Raw genomic sequence first — 15,197 nt, 5'->3', positions numbered from 1 at the left:
CACTTCCTGTCCTCTATACTTCCGCCCACACTACACCATTTCCCGTCCTCTATACTTCCGCCCACACTACACCACTTCCGGTCCTCTATACTTCTGCCCGCGCTACATCACTTCTTGACCGGCAGCATTACGTTGGTACAGTTTCTATGGAAATGACTTGTCGAGGTGTGGTGCACCAAAAATAATTATAAAATATAACCTTTATTTATAATACTGACAAAAAAACTGTAAAATATGTTAAAAAACACACATACAGAGTAAAAAACAAACATGCAAAAATACAATGTGGATGTGATTTCAAATGGAATGTGCGGGGATTCCACTGTACTGCATCAAAACCTATTTTATGAATCGTACTTCCTCATCTTTGCGGCCACCGCTTACGCTACAGAACTTACATAGAACCATTGTCCCCTCGTGGCCTCGATTAGCTCGCCACGCTTCAGGCACGGCTACTTCCGCTCCGCTTCGGTCGTCGCAACTTTACTAAAGGGAATACATGGTGGCATGGACACAGGAGGGTGGGGTACTTCCTCGCCGAAAATCCTTACGTATCGGTTAAGTAGCGGCTAACATAACAGGAGTAGCTGAGGCCGAAAAGATGAGGAAGTACCTTAAGATCTTAAGGAAGCCGAAATTAATGAGCACCTGATAGTTCCCGTACTGTATTCTTTACCAAAAATCCACAAGTCCCTCATTAATCCACCCAGATGCCCCATAATTGCATTGAGGAAGTTTATTCCATTGTGTCTCAACTTACTTGGATGCTGTATTACAGTCTTGTATTGTGACCCATCCAGAACACTTGTTGGATACAGCGGCTTTTCTCTTAAAATTGTACAAATTGGTTTGGTCCCTAAAGATTCCATCCTGTGCAGTGTGGAAATATCAAGCCTGGACACCGTCATACCTAACGATCAGGGTTTACCGGCTATCAGTAAATTGGTAGTTGGTAACCCACATTATGGTGATATTGATTTATTGATTGATCTGTGGGAGATGATCCTAACTTACTTCCTGTTCGACAGTACGTTCTATCTACAAACATCTGGTTGTGCGATGGGATCCAATGTGGCCCCATCCTACGCCAATGCCTATATCTGGGGTAGCCAACCCTAGTCCTCGAGAGCTACCAACAGTGCATGTTTTGCAGGTCTCCTCACAGAATCACAAGTGAGCTAATTAGCTCCATCTGTGTATCTTTTAAAATATGTCAGTGATTAATGAGTGCAGCTGTGCAGCAGCTATGTTGTCTGGAAAATGTGAACTGTTGGTAGCTCTCGAGGGCTAGGGTTGGCTACCACTGGCCTATATGTACATGGTCGAACAGGAAATTTTACTCAATAATGCATCTTTTCCTCCATATAACAGGCTGTATGTCAGGAATATTGATGACCTGTTTGTAATCTGGAGTCTCTTGAGGATCTGATTAAAGAAGAAGTGTTGATGAGGGAAGTCTGCACTAGAATAAAGCTCATAATGATTCAGAACATCCTGTTAAATTGACATGCAATATGGGTTACACACGATTAGTTATCTCGATGTACAGCAGGGATCCCTATCTGATGTCATATTGAGTACTGCCCTATTTGAAAAGCCCACTGACCATAACACGGTCCTTCCTGCTACAAGTGTTCACCCCAAAAGCACAAAATTCTCATTGCCTTATTCCCAGTTCATTAGGGTCATGCGGATTTGTTCTAATTCTGCACAGGCAGAAGAACAAATTAATAGATTGATCAGTGACTTTTTAAAGAGGGTCTATAATTTGAGTCAGCTACAACAGGCAAAATCAAAAGCTTTGTCCCAGTCACATAGTGGCTTGCTGAAGCAACGGAAGGGTAACAAGTCAACTAAGTGTATCCCCTGAATTAACCACTATAATGTTGAACGTTGGGGCATTGTGGACAATGCCAAGAAATTGTGGCCCATTGTAAGTACTGATCTAGACCCTAATCCAGGGGTGGCCAAACCTGTCCTCAAGATCTAGCAACGGTGCATGTTTTCCAGGCAACCTGTGGATCTAGGAAGTAGGAATGAATGCAGCTGGTTTTAAAATGTGACTGTTAGTAATGACTGCAGCTGTGCACCAGCTAGTTAACCTGGAAAAAGTGGACCGTTGGTAGATCTCAAGGACCGGTTTGGCCACCCCTGCCCTAATCTATGTGACATCCGCATTATGCCATGTTTCACTCGAGGTTGGCGTTCAAAGGATTCCTTGATCACCGGCATGTGCTCAGTTGCTTTGTTGAGTCTTAGGAAGGGTTGTGTTGTATGTCGTGCTGTGGTTACGGGCAGTTCCTTTGCGCATCCCCATACCGCTAAGTGCATGGAGATAAAACACAGTGTGACATGTACAACAAAGTTTATAGTGTATTTGATTACTTGCACTTGTGGGCTGTGTTATATAGGGAAATCCGATCATACTCTTAGAGAGTGGATGGCGCTACATAAATCACCGATCTGTTCTGCTTTAATTACTGGTCAAAGTGACGAGTCACTTCGTCACAGCTGGTCATAATTTAGTGTCACTGCACTATACTATTATCGATCACGAACCCTGGAAGTTACGCAAGGGTGGGTGACTGATCTCTTCGCCTATTGAGAAGTGAGGCAAGATGGATCAACAGACTTGGCACCCTCGCACCACTGGGACTGAACAAGTCTGCCGGTCTACATTGTTTCTTGTAAATAATGTATTATAAATAGATAGATAATGACCAGCACACTAGCTCTATAACTGTGGCCCCAAATAAGTGGGATGGTGTGTTATGTCAGCGGTAAGAAAGATGCAGATATGAGTGGGTGAAGCACAGAGAATTTATTGGTATTGGACACAGTGTATAGGTATAAACTGCTCTGCAACCAAAATATTCTGACAGTGCTGGTGCTGTGGGGGAAGTGAGGGGAGAGTACCGCTGCACTGTGTGTCTGCGGTCTGGTATGACTCTCCCTCCGGTGTGATACTGGGAGACAGGTGGGGGATGATGGGGTCTCCAGGTATCCAGTGGGGGTGGGCTTGCACTGAGTCCAGTCCACCGGGCTAGGTGTTCTGTGCAGCGGTGAATATTGGGGGGGGGGATTGGCAGTCCGGGGTTGGTGGGTGGGAAACAAAGTTACTTGATACCGTTGGTGCTCCAATAGTGTCACCAGGGGCTGGCGTCCCTGCACCACTGGTGGTGCACTGGCACGTACCTGGCTCCTGCTCCTTACTCCGACCGTCCCTCGCTGTCAGTGGAAACTTGTCTGGCGACTGCAGAGCCCTGCAGCACGCCGTTGGTGATACACGCCGCTGCTACACTGACAGATGCGACTTCCGGGTTCAGGCTATGTGCATCTGCCGGAAGCGCAAAGTCAGTGGAGTGGCGTGCGCTCAACTCCCTAGTGTGGGGAGGAGACTGTAGTGGTCTGGTGTGTTCCAACGCGTTTCTGCCCACTGGGGGCCTTTGTCAAGGATCCCGGAAGTCGCATCTGTCAGTGTAGCAGCGGCGCGGATCACCAACGGCGTGCTACAGGGCTCTGCAAATGCCAGACAAGTTTCCACTGACAGCGAGGGACGGTCGGAGTAAGGAGCAGGAGCCAGGTACGTGCTGGTGCACCACCAGTGGTGCAGGGACGCCAGCCCCTGGTGACACTATTGGAGCACCAACGGTATCAAGTAACTTTGTTTCCCACCCACCAACCCCGGACTGCCAATCCCCCCCCCCCCCAATATTCACCGCTGCACAGAACACCTAGCCCGGTGGACTGGACTCAGTGCAAGCCCACTCCCACTGGATACCTGGAGACCCCATCATCCCCCACCTGTCTCCCAATATCACACCGGAGGGAGAGTCATACCAGACCGCAGACACACAGTGCAGCGGTACTCTCCCCTCACTTCCCCCACAGCACCAGCACTGTCAGAATATTTTGGTTGCAGAGCAGTTTATACCTATACACTGTGTCCAATACCAATAAATTCTCTGTGCTTCACCCACTCATATCTGCATCTTTCTTACCGCTGACATAACACACCATCCCACTTATTTGGGGCCACAGTTATAGAGCTAGTGTGCTGGTCATTATCTATCTATTTATCTGCACCCCTTTGAGCCTGGACAACTCGACCAAGCTGCCACCACCCAGGTTGAGCGCTACTATCTACCAATATTGACAAATAATGTATTATGTTTGTACTTTTGTGTTTAGAGAATTTTTTTCTATTTTTCTATTATCTCCTACTATACCCTTGGGATATGACAAAGAGTGAATTCACAGCAAGGTCTATGATCCCTTGGTTGTATATGAGTACATTATGTGATTATTATGAGGTTATCTAGTATTTAGAAATTGATCATTATTTTAATTATTGATTTCAGCCTTGGTATTGATTTTATTTGCTTTTATTGATTGTATTGTTTTGTTGGTGATGGTATGTTTGTTTATTTTCACCATAGCAACCGGCGTGGACGTCCGTCCTGAATAGGCAGGGTCCATCTGGAAGCTGTGGAGATCTTGGCGTTGTGGCCGGGTATCCATGGCAACCAGCACGGGTGCATGACGTCACAAGCTAGTGCGCACAGACTAGGTTGGAAGCAATGTTCTGGTGCATGTGGGGAAGCAGCCTTTAAAAGGTATGTGTCATTTCTTACTTGTTATCCTGATGACGAATTAATAAATTCAAAAATGTTTGATTATATTAACCCGCTTATAGCTAACTAATTTCCAAATGCCACTGCCAAACTGTATATATACTGTATATATATATCTTTCACCCGGCTCTCGTCAATAGTAAATGGTGGAATGCTCTGGTACCCTCTTAGGAGTAATTGATTCTAAATAGAAGTACGCCTAAAAAATTTCTGTGGCCTGGATGGCACAGTACTAAGCTGGTTTAAATAATTTCTCGCTGGCAGGTCACAGAGAGTTTCATCTGGAGTATACTCATCTGCATCTGTGCCATTGCCATGCGGTGTCCCACAAGGTTCTATATTATCCCCCATGCTTTTTGCAGTGTACATGCTGCCACTGGGTGAAATAATTAGGCGCCATAGCCTTGTCTACCACTGCTATGCAGATGACACACAGCTGTACTTGTCCTTTGCTCCGGGCACTGAAAACCCAATAGCAACCCTAAATGGCTGTCTTGCTGAGCTCCAGGAATGGATGAGCGCCAGTTGGCTGAGACTGAATCCTGATAAAACAGAGGTCCTTATGATTGGACCTCAACATCAAAGGACAAGACTGCAGCACAGCCACCCAACTGGACTGACAATTGGGGGTACAAAATTACAAAACTCTGATCATGTGCGGAATCTTGGCGTGGTACTAGATGGTGGATTGACACTTAAACATCAGATATCAGCCACAATCAAATCCTCATTCTTTCATCTGAGGAACATAGCCAGAATCAAACACTTAATCCCATCTGAAGATCTGCCAAAAGTCATACATGCATTTGTATCATCTCGTTTGGATTACTGCAATGCCCTTTACCTTGGTCTACCAGCAAAAGAACTGCACCAATTACAGCTGGTACAAAACACAGCTGCCAGGCTGTTAACTAACCAGCCCCGTTCTGGCCACATAACTCCCATTCTCTACTCCCTTCACTGGCTGCCAATAAAATGGCGAATAATTTTCAAGATCAATCTACTGAGTTTCAAAGCCCTACATGACCAAGGCCCAAGGTACCTGAAGCAGCTTCTGATTCCATACTGTCCCACCCGATTACTGCGGTCTGTAGATGATGGACTTTTAGCAGTACCTAGGATCTCCCGTAATTCATCTGGGGGTCGAGCTTTTAGCCATTCAGCTCCGACTTTATGGAACTCACTTCCCCGCACAGTTCGAGAGACCCCAACTCTAGAATGCTTTAAAAACAGACTCAAGACTTTCCTATTTACTCAAGCGTTTCCTTCAGTCCCTTAAGTATTGTTTATGAAAAGCTTTTCTGTACTTTATTGTTCCTGTACTGTATTACATTCATTCTATCTGTTAAGCGCCTTGAGTCCTATTGGAGAAAGAGCGCTATATAAATAAAATTATTATTATTATTATTACGTAGAAAGCCGCACTCACAGGACTTGAGTATAGACAAATAAGTTTATTCCAACATGTTTTGGGACTATGGGCAGTCATCAGGGAACAACATACAGTGAACAAACACAGACTTAACCCTTAGAGTGTCAACATCTCTATGAGAGATGCACAAAAATATCGGGTATAGGTAAAAACCAGACACAAACAAGACCTCGGACCGCCGGACCAGACATCAAAATCTGCAGTTCGGAGCTTGTCCGGTCCCCTTCCCCATGTCCCTGGTGATAGCTATCGCAGGCATTCCCCCGGACAAGACATCCCCAGGACAGGACACCCCCCGGACCGGACATTACAAGCTCCGGACTGCAGATTTTGATGTCCAGTCCGGCAGTCCGGGTTCGGTTTTTACATAGTCCCAAAGGCTCTCTTACAGCATCTTTTTACTTGTTCTGCATCTCACAAATGTTCTTCTGTGTGATTCAAATACCTCAGACTTCAATTTGTCCACAACACTGTCTTCCAATCCTCCTCTGTCCAATGTCTGTGTTCTTTTGCCCATATTAAGCTTTCGCTTTTATTGGCCAGTCTCAGATACTGTATGGCTTTTTATTCGTCACTCTGCCTAGAAGGCCAGCATCTCGGAGTCTTCACTGTAGACACTGGCGTTTTTTTCTCAAACTAGAGACACTAATGTACTTGTCTTCTTGCCCAATAGTGCATCGGGCCTCCCACTTCTCTTTCTGCTCTGATTAGAGCCTGTTTGTGCTGTTCTATGAAAGGAGCAGTACACACCGTTGTAGGAATGTTCAGTTTCTTGGCAATTTCTCTCATGGAATCCTGGGATTTGCACATGCGCAGTCCAATGCCGGGTATCATCCATTAGACTTCTAACGCGATAAGAAAAGACAATGTACCATTAGAACACTGGAGCGATGGTTGCTGGAAATGGGCCTCTAGAAGAATAATCAAAATCAACTTTATTGTCCATGTATACTCGCGTATACGAGGATTTTTATGTGGATTTCGGTGCAGCTACAAGCCACGGAACACAAGGGAAGGTGTGACATTACAACTGCTGCGCATACATACAGTGGATAATTTACATTTTAACGGTACTCATAGTTAGACACGTATATACTGCAGTCAGATCATGTATTTACGGTAAGCATAGTTAGATGAATCGAGAATTGGGATTAGCAGTAGATTGTAGTGTATTGTTTAATTGGTGGATAGCTATCAGAAAGAAGCTTCTTGCGGTTCTGGATGACTTGGCAGGGATGGACCTGAAGCATCTACCTGATGGGAGAATGTCAAATAGGTTATGCCCAGGGTGAAGCTTGCCTGCCGCAATATTCTCTGCGCGCTTCCTGATCCTAGCTGAGTACAGTTCCTGTAAAACGGGAAGGTCAGCCCCAATGCTCTTCTCTGCTGTCCTCACCACCCTTTGCAGTCTGCATTTGTCAGACTCATGTGCCCCTCCATACCAAATTGTGATCGAGAGCATAGGACGGATTCCATGATTGCCATGTAGAAGATAAGCATCAGCTCTTGTGGGATGTTCAATTTTCATTCTGTAGAGGGAGAAGAGCAGGGGGGAGAGGACACATCCCTGGGGCGCACCAGTGCTGATCATGTCAGATATTTTGGGGGTGTGGCCTCAAGGTGAGGGGGCTTAGCCTTCAAATCGCCACACCCCCATTTTGCCGCTGCTATCCCACAGCGTCTATTCCCCTCTGACAAGCTGGTGGCTGCAGGAGGGGATGTGGGAACATCCTCAAAAACCGGGACATTCCCGCTGTAAATGGGACAGTTGGAAGGTATGTATCTATTATACATTATACTGTAAGTTGACAGTTATTACCCAGAAGACCTTGGAGTAACCTGGGAACAAGCTGGCAGTGGCCCATATAAAAGGATTCTAGACTCTGGTATTGACAATAGGGTACTCTTTACCTAGAAGGGTGCCCATCGCGGCCATCGCGGGCATCGCATGCACTAAAAAATCGGGTGCGATGCGACCGACACGATGCCCGCGATTTCCCATAGGGAACAATGTTAAATGTCTCAATTGACCCGGTTTTTTCTGTTCAATGCCTCAATTGACCCGATTTTTTCATAGGAAACAATGTTAAATGGGCCACAGAGGCCAAATAGGCACCCTGAAGTGTGAAATGGCCCCCACAATTGTTAACGCCAACCCACGATCAACGTGAACCCGAAGCGTGGCGAGCGCAGCGAGCCCGCGAGGGGGGACGGTACGCGTCCTACGACCTTTTCATATTCCCACTATCCACGTCGGCGTGGAGTTGAGAATAGAAAGTGTGGTGAGCGCAGCGAGCCACCGAGCCCGAAGCGTGGCGAGCGCACGCGGGCTTCACAGCTGTCCGCGTCCCCACGCGGGGCTCGCTGCGCTCGCCACGCTTCGGGCTCGGTGGCTCGCTGCGCTCGCCACACTTTCTATTCTCAACTCCACGCCGACGTGGATAGTAGGGGTAGGAAAATGTCGTAGGACGCGTACCGCCGCCGCTCGCCACGCTTCGGGTTCACGTTGATCGTGGGGTGGCGTTAACAATTGTGGGGGCCATTTCACACTTCAGGGTGCCTATTTGGCCTCTGTGGGCCATTTAACATTGTTTCCTATGAAAAAATCGGGTCAATTGAGGCATTGACCAGAAAAAAACGGGTCAATTGAGACATTTAACATTGTTCCCTATGCATGCCCGCAATCTTTTACTAACGATGCCCACGATCAAAATCGTGGGCGCCGTTCTAGGTAGAGTACCGACAATAGTTCATGTGAAAGCAGTGACGACACGTTCCGGATCATCAGCATCTGTGAGGCCAAGAATTAAGCTTGACCTGATACAGTATCTCCGAGTGACTTATAAGGCCTCTGTGGAACATGTAGCTCTGAAGTCTGTGTGTACAGGAAGTGCTCGTCTTCTTACGCCGCTCAGGTAATAGACTTTTTCTACATTTTTTAACACTCTTCTTCATTACAGAAGCACATTATCGTATATACTGTATATATATATATATATATATATATATATATATATATATATATATATATATATATAACATATGGTGTAATCATTTTGGTTGTGCCTGTATCTGTATAGTGTATTGTTACTAGGTGTGAACAGATACTAGGAGGAGGAGCTAAATCTAGGTGTGAAGAGAGATTAGGGGGAGGAGCTGAGTGTAAACAGGTGCCTGACATACTATTTAAGTAGAGACAAGACTCATTCGAACTTGCTCATTGAGAGAGAAGCTTGCATACTAAAGTGAAGCTTGAATATTTAAGTGACTTGTGAGTTGGAAACAGAAGCAGGTGAGTTATCTTGCATTCTGTCTGTCTTGTATTCTTTATCTGTCTATCTATATAGAGACTGTAATTTTGAGGGAGAAATCTGAGTGTGATTTTGGTTGTGCCTGTATCTGTATAGTGTATTGTTACTAGATGTGAACAGATACTAGGAGGAGGAGCTAAATCTAGGTGTGAAGAGAGATTAGGGGGAGGAGCTGAGTGTAAACAGGTGCCTGACATACTATTTAAGTAGAGACAAGACTCATTCGAGCTTGCTCATTGAGAGAGAAGCTTGCATACTAAAGTGAAGCTTGAATATTTAAGTGACTTGTGAGTTGGAAACAGAAGCAGGTGAGTTATCTTGCATTCTGTCTGTCTTGTATTCTTTATCTGTCTATCTATATAGAGACTGTAATTTTGAGGGAGAAATCTGAGTGTGATTTTGGTTGTGCCTGTATCTGTATAGTGTATTGTTACTAGGTGTGAACAGATACTAGGAGGAGGAGCTAAATCTAGGTGTGAAGAGAGATTAGGGGGAGGAGCTGATTGTAAACAGGTGCCTGACATACTATTTAAGTAGAGACAAGACTCATTCGAGCTTGCTCATTGAGTGAGAAGCTTGCATACTAAAGTGAAGCTTGAATATTTAAGTGACTTGTGAGTTGGAAACAGAAGCAGGTGAGTTACAATACAGAAAAAGGTGAGTTTGAACAGAAAAGCCAAAACACATATTATTATTGTTATTACCATACATCTGATACAATGTTTGGCCTGGTGCAGTGCAGTGGATGTAATGCATTTGTTTTAAGGGAGACATTCTGGAGACTCGGCTGCTGTCCAATCTGCAAACAATTTTTTTTGCTGCAGGAGGAGATAGCTAAACTGCATGCTGAGCTACGTAGGATGTCTGTGTCCTTGCAACCACCACTGCCTCAGAGAGCCCCCAGAAGACATTCTGCCTGGACTGCTGTGGGCTCTGAAAGGCAGAGACTGACAAAGGGCATCAGACACATTCCCCAAGTGGTCACACTGCAAAACTCATATGCTGCTCTTGCAGGGTTGGAATGTATGACCAACATAGGCAATAAAGAACAGGAAGATATGAGGACTTCTACCTCTTCTAACCAGGAAAATTTCACCTCCAAAAAGGACTGCACTTCTTTTGGGAGATTCCATCATTAGAGGAGTTAATCTGGGAAATGCTACTAAAGTAGAGAAACAAGTAAGGTGCTTACCTGGAGCCACAGCTCCAAGAGATAAAGAATGCATGCTAAGAATTGTAAAGGCAGCAAGAAAAGATGGGGAGGTGGATGTCATCGTCCACCTAGGCACAAATGACCTGGTTAATGCTGAAGTTATGGCCGTAAAAGATGAATTTAAAAAGTTAGGAACTGCTCTAAAACAGGTGGCAACCACTGTAACTTTTTCAGAAGTATTGCCAGTACACCAAGGGGAAGATAGAACTCTGAGAATTAGAAACTTCAATGTTTGGCTAAGGAATTGGTGCAACGAGGAGAGATTTGGATACTTAGGTCAAAGTCAAGCTACCTGGCAAGACAGAGCCTTATATAAAAGTGATGGCCTGCACCCATCTTCAAGGGGAACGAGAATATTAAGTGAGAAGTTTGGAAGCTTCATAAGCAACTATTTAAACTAGCAGAGGGGGGCAGTGAACCAAATAAGAATGAAGAAATCTGCTCCCCCAACCTAGAGGTATTGTCTCTGCATGCAAATGGAACAGAAAGCCTATCCACTGCAACAGAAGATAATGCCGATCAAAACCGAATAGATATAGGCAGAAGATATTACAGAGACATGGTGCAATGAAAATCATGACTGGGACATAGCTATACCAGGATATACTTTATTTAGGAAGGACAGAATGGGAAAAATTGGAGGAGGGGTTGCAATATATGTGAAAAAATATATAAAGACTACATTAATACAAAGTATTGAAGAAAAAACGGAGGCCCTTTGGGTGACCATAGAAACAGGGGAGAAGGCGATTCTTCGTATAGGGGTGATCGACAGACCACCAGGTCAGGAAGAGGAACTAGACAAGAGCCTATTGCAGGACATCAATAAAATGACATTAAAAGGAGAGGTGATAATCATGGGAGACTTTAATCTACCTGATGTAAACTGGGAGCTGCCTGTTGCAAGTTCCACCAGAAGTAGGGACATGCTGAATTCCTTGCAAGGAGCATCCCTCCAGCAATTGGTGAGGGAGCCCTCTCGTAAGGACGCAATTTTAGACTTAATACTTACAAATGGTGACAGAATATCTGACATAAATGTGGGTGAAAATCTGGGATCCAGTGACCATCAAGCAGTATGGTTCAAAATAAAGACAGAGACTGACTCATCGCTTGTAGAGATGGGAAACTCTGTAAGGGATTCTTTGGCAGAGTGGAAGAACTTGGAAGGAGTGCAGGATAAGTGGGAAAAATTAAAAAGTGCAATTCTAAAAGCAACAGAACTTTGTGTCAAAAGAGTTAGGAAAAACACAAGAAAAAGAAAGCCATTGTGGGGGGAACTTTTTTTAGGTATATAAGTGAAAGGAGAAAAACAAAAAGTGGAATAATTAGACTGAAGACAGAGAGTGGAAGTTTTCTTGAGGGGGACAATGTAATAGCAGATAATATTAATAATTATTTCTGCTCAGTATTCACTGCTGAAAGAGAGGGGAAGGGGCCACAGTTAAGTTGCAAGTATAGTCAGAAAACTGAGGGAGAGACAAGTACATTTACAGAGGAGAAAGTCCTCACAGAACTCTCAAAACTGAAAGTGGATAAATCAATGGGGCCAGATGGGATACATCCAAGGATACTAAAAGAGCTTAAAGGGGAGCTGGTAAAACCAATAACAGAATTATTCAACCAGTCACTAGCTACTGGAGTAATCCCAGAGGACTGGAAAACAGCAAATGTAGTCCCACTGCACAAAAGTGGAAGCAAGGAAGAGGTAAGCAACTATCGACCAGTGAGCCTTACATCAGTAGTAGGGAAATTGATGGAAACACTCTTAAAACAAAGAGTTGTAGAATATCTCAAAACCAGCAATTTACAGGATACAAAACAGCATGGGTTTACTGGGGGAAGATCATGTCAAACAAATCTTATTGACTTTTTTGACTGGGTGACTAAAGTAATAGATCAAGGTGGGGCTGTAGATGTAGCTTATCTAGACTTTAGTAAAGCTTTTGACACTGTCCCACATCGCAGACTGTTAAATAAACTTGAAAGCTTGGGATTGGATTCTAAGATAGTTGAATGGATAAGAGCGTGGTTGCAGGACAGAAAACAGAGAGTTGTAGTAAACGGAGTACAGTCAAAGGAGGGGAAGGTTACAAGTGGAGTACCCCAGGGATCTGTACTTGGACCGGTGCTTTTTAATATCTTTATTGGTGATATTGCAAATGGAATTGAGGGTAAAATGTGCCTTTTTGCAGATGACACAAAGGTATGCAACAGGGTAGGCACACCAAGAGGGGTAAAACAAATGATTGAGGATCTAGGCAGATTAGACAAATGGTCAAGAGAATGGCAACTACAGTTTAATGCCAAAAAATGCAAAATCATGCACTTGGGTCTCAGAAATCCAAAGACTCAATATAGTATAAATGGCACTATAATGGAAACTACTGAGGAAGAGAGGGATCTAGGTGTCACTATTTCAGGGGACTTAAAATCAGGTAGGCAATGTAACAAAGCAATGAAGAAGGCAAGTCAGATGCTTGGTTGCATAGGGAGAGGTATCAGCAGTAGAAAGAAAGAAGTAATAATGCCACTGTATAGGTCATTGGTACGAACTCACCTAGAGTATTGTGTTCAGTTCTGGAGGCCATATCTCCAGAAGGATATAAATACATTAGAGACTGTACAAAGAAGAGCAACTAAAATGGTGCATGGCCTACATCACAAAACGTACCAGGAAAGACTAAAAGATCTTAATATGTATACTTTAGAGCAGAGAAGGGAAAGGGGGGACATGATAGAAACTTTAAAATATATCAAGGGCTTTAACAAGGTACAGGTGGGAGACATTCTTCACAGGAAGAGGAGCAACAGAACACGAGGACATGCACTGACACTAGAGGGAGGAAGGTACAGGTGGGAGACATTCTTCACAGGAAGAGGAGCAGCAGAACACGAGGACATGCACTGACACTAGAGGGAGGAAGGTACAGGTGGGAGACATTCTTCACAGGAAGAGGAGCAGCAGAACACGAGGACATGCACTGAAACTAGAGGGAGGAAGATTCAGGGGAAATGCGAGGAAGAATTTTTTCACAGAAAGAGTAGTAGATAAGTGGAATAGCCTCCCAACAGAGGTGGTAGACGCAAATACAGTAGTACAATTTAAACATGCTTGGGTATAAGCATATTGATATCCTTACAAAAAATAAGGATCAAATATGGTTTGAGGTAACATGTTTAAAAAAGGGGCAGACTAGATGGGCCAAGTGGTTCTTATCTGCCGTCAAATTCTATGTTTCTATGTTTAATCAGCTGCGACACTGGTGGTCTGTATATCAGTGTTCTCACAGCACAATCTATGGAGTAATACACAGTTGCTCAGCGCTACACTGTGGGGGATATTCTGGATGAGTCGCAAGGTTGTGAATTTGCAGCCTTGCGAGTCCCCCAAACCCCGGCTTGCGAATGGTGGCCCGGCTGCCACCCATTCGCAAAGGGCGATTCGCTCGCAAGTGTTACATAGTAACACCCATTCGCAGCCTTGGGGGATCCTTCCACATTATTTGATGGTTGGTGACCATCGAATGAGGGTGAAGGTGCATGCATATAAAAGTGACTTTCAAATCACTTATATATATATACGTGGATGCCCGCACCCCTCTCTGCCCCCTGCCCGCACACTTGGGTGTGTGCGCCCATCGAACACCCTATTCTCTGTGGATGCCCGCACCTGGGGTATGCACATTTGCAGAAATGGCCCTGCGCATACGCAACCATAGATGCCCTTGCGAAGATTCTGTTCCATGTGAACGGATCAGAATAACCCCCCCCCTGTGTGTACAGGTTGTGTCTACACACTGGTGACCCAGTCTCTGATGCATCGCTGTACCCCGGAAGCAGCAGCTTGACTGATATGCGGCTGTTTGGGGCAGGGTGGCACCAGTAGGCGTTCGCTTACCATACAACAGCAGCTATAGTGCCAATGCACCCGTCTCTGAATCAGGCCCATTGTAGGTATTGATAGTTGCAGGAAGTCAATGGCACAAGATTAAGGGTTTAGCAAAATAGTTTGAGTAAATTAAATGACCCCCCCCCCCCCCCCTAAGATATTAATCTCAGATTTAATCTTTTTTATAAGTTGATGGGTGTGCTACCACTGGACAATATTTTACTTAATGGATATGTAGAAAGAAAGAATTGTCACGGTGTGATGCACCAAAAAGAAATAATGCACATAAAATATAACTTTTATTCAATAATAGATAAAAATTGCAAAGTATATAAAAACACACAAACACCAAATACTGTAAGTAGGGAAAACACAGTGGTGTGGTTTAAAAAAAATGCTGGCGTGGGCGTACTGTATATGTGTGCCTATTAATTACACTGTTAATTAACTCCTATTATCTCACGCCTAGTAATAAAGGGCCTTATTCTAGTTCACTCTTTCTGACAAAATCCTTCTTAGATGGACAAAACCATGTGCACTGCAGGTGGGGCAGATGTAACTTGTGCAGAGAGAATTAGATTTGGGTGGGGTTTTACTTCAAAGTGAGATCTACTGTATATTGCAGTGTAAAAATAAAGCAGCCAGTATTTACCCTGCACAGAAATAAAATAACTCACCCAAATCGAATTCTCTCTGCACATTTTGCATCTGCCCC

At 44.4% G+C, this 15,197-nt stretch overlaps 1 long non-coding RNA gene across 1 annotated transcript in view; it reads left to right on the top strand.

Annotated features, from left to right (window-relative positions):
* The first annotated feature begins 8 nt into the window (after positions 1-8).
* The window catches only part of LOC146019885 (uncharacterized), a 134,486-nt gene continuing 119,297 nt past the window's right edge, over positions 9-15,197 (top strand). The window contains exons 1-2 of the long non-coding RNA XR_014450677.1: positions 9-165; positions 4,440-4,616. This is a non-coding gene — a long non-coding RNA (uncharacterized LOC146019885). The remainder of the gene's footprint in view (positions 166-4,439; positions 4,617-15,197) is intronic.

This window comes from Crinia signifera, chromosome 7 (genome assembly GCF_055691185.1).
Source record: "Crinia signifera chromosome 7, ASM5569118v1, whole genome shotgun sequence".
Lineage (NCBI taxonomy): Eukaryota > Metazoa > Chordata > Amphibia > Anura > Myobatrachidae > Crinia > Crinia signifera.
Note: the sequence above shows the minus strand (reverse complement) of the source record. Positions and strands in the feature narration are given on the sequence as shown.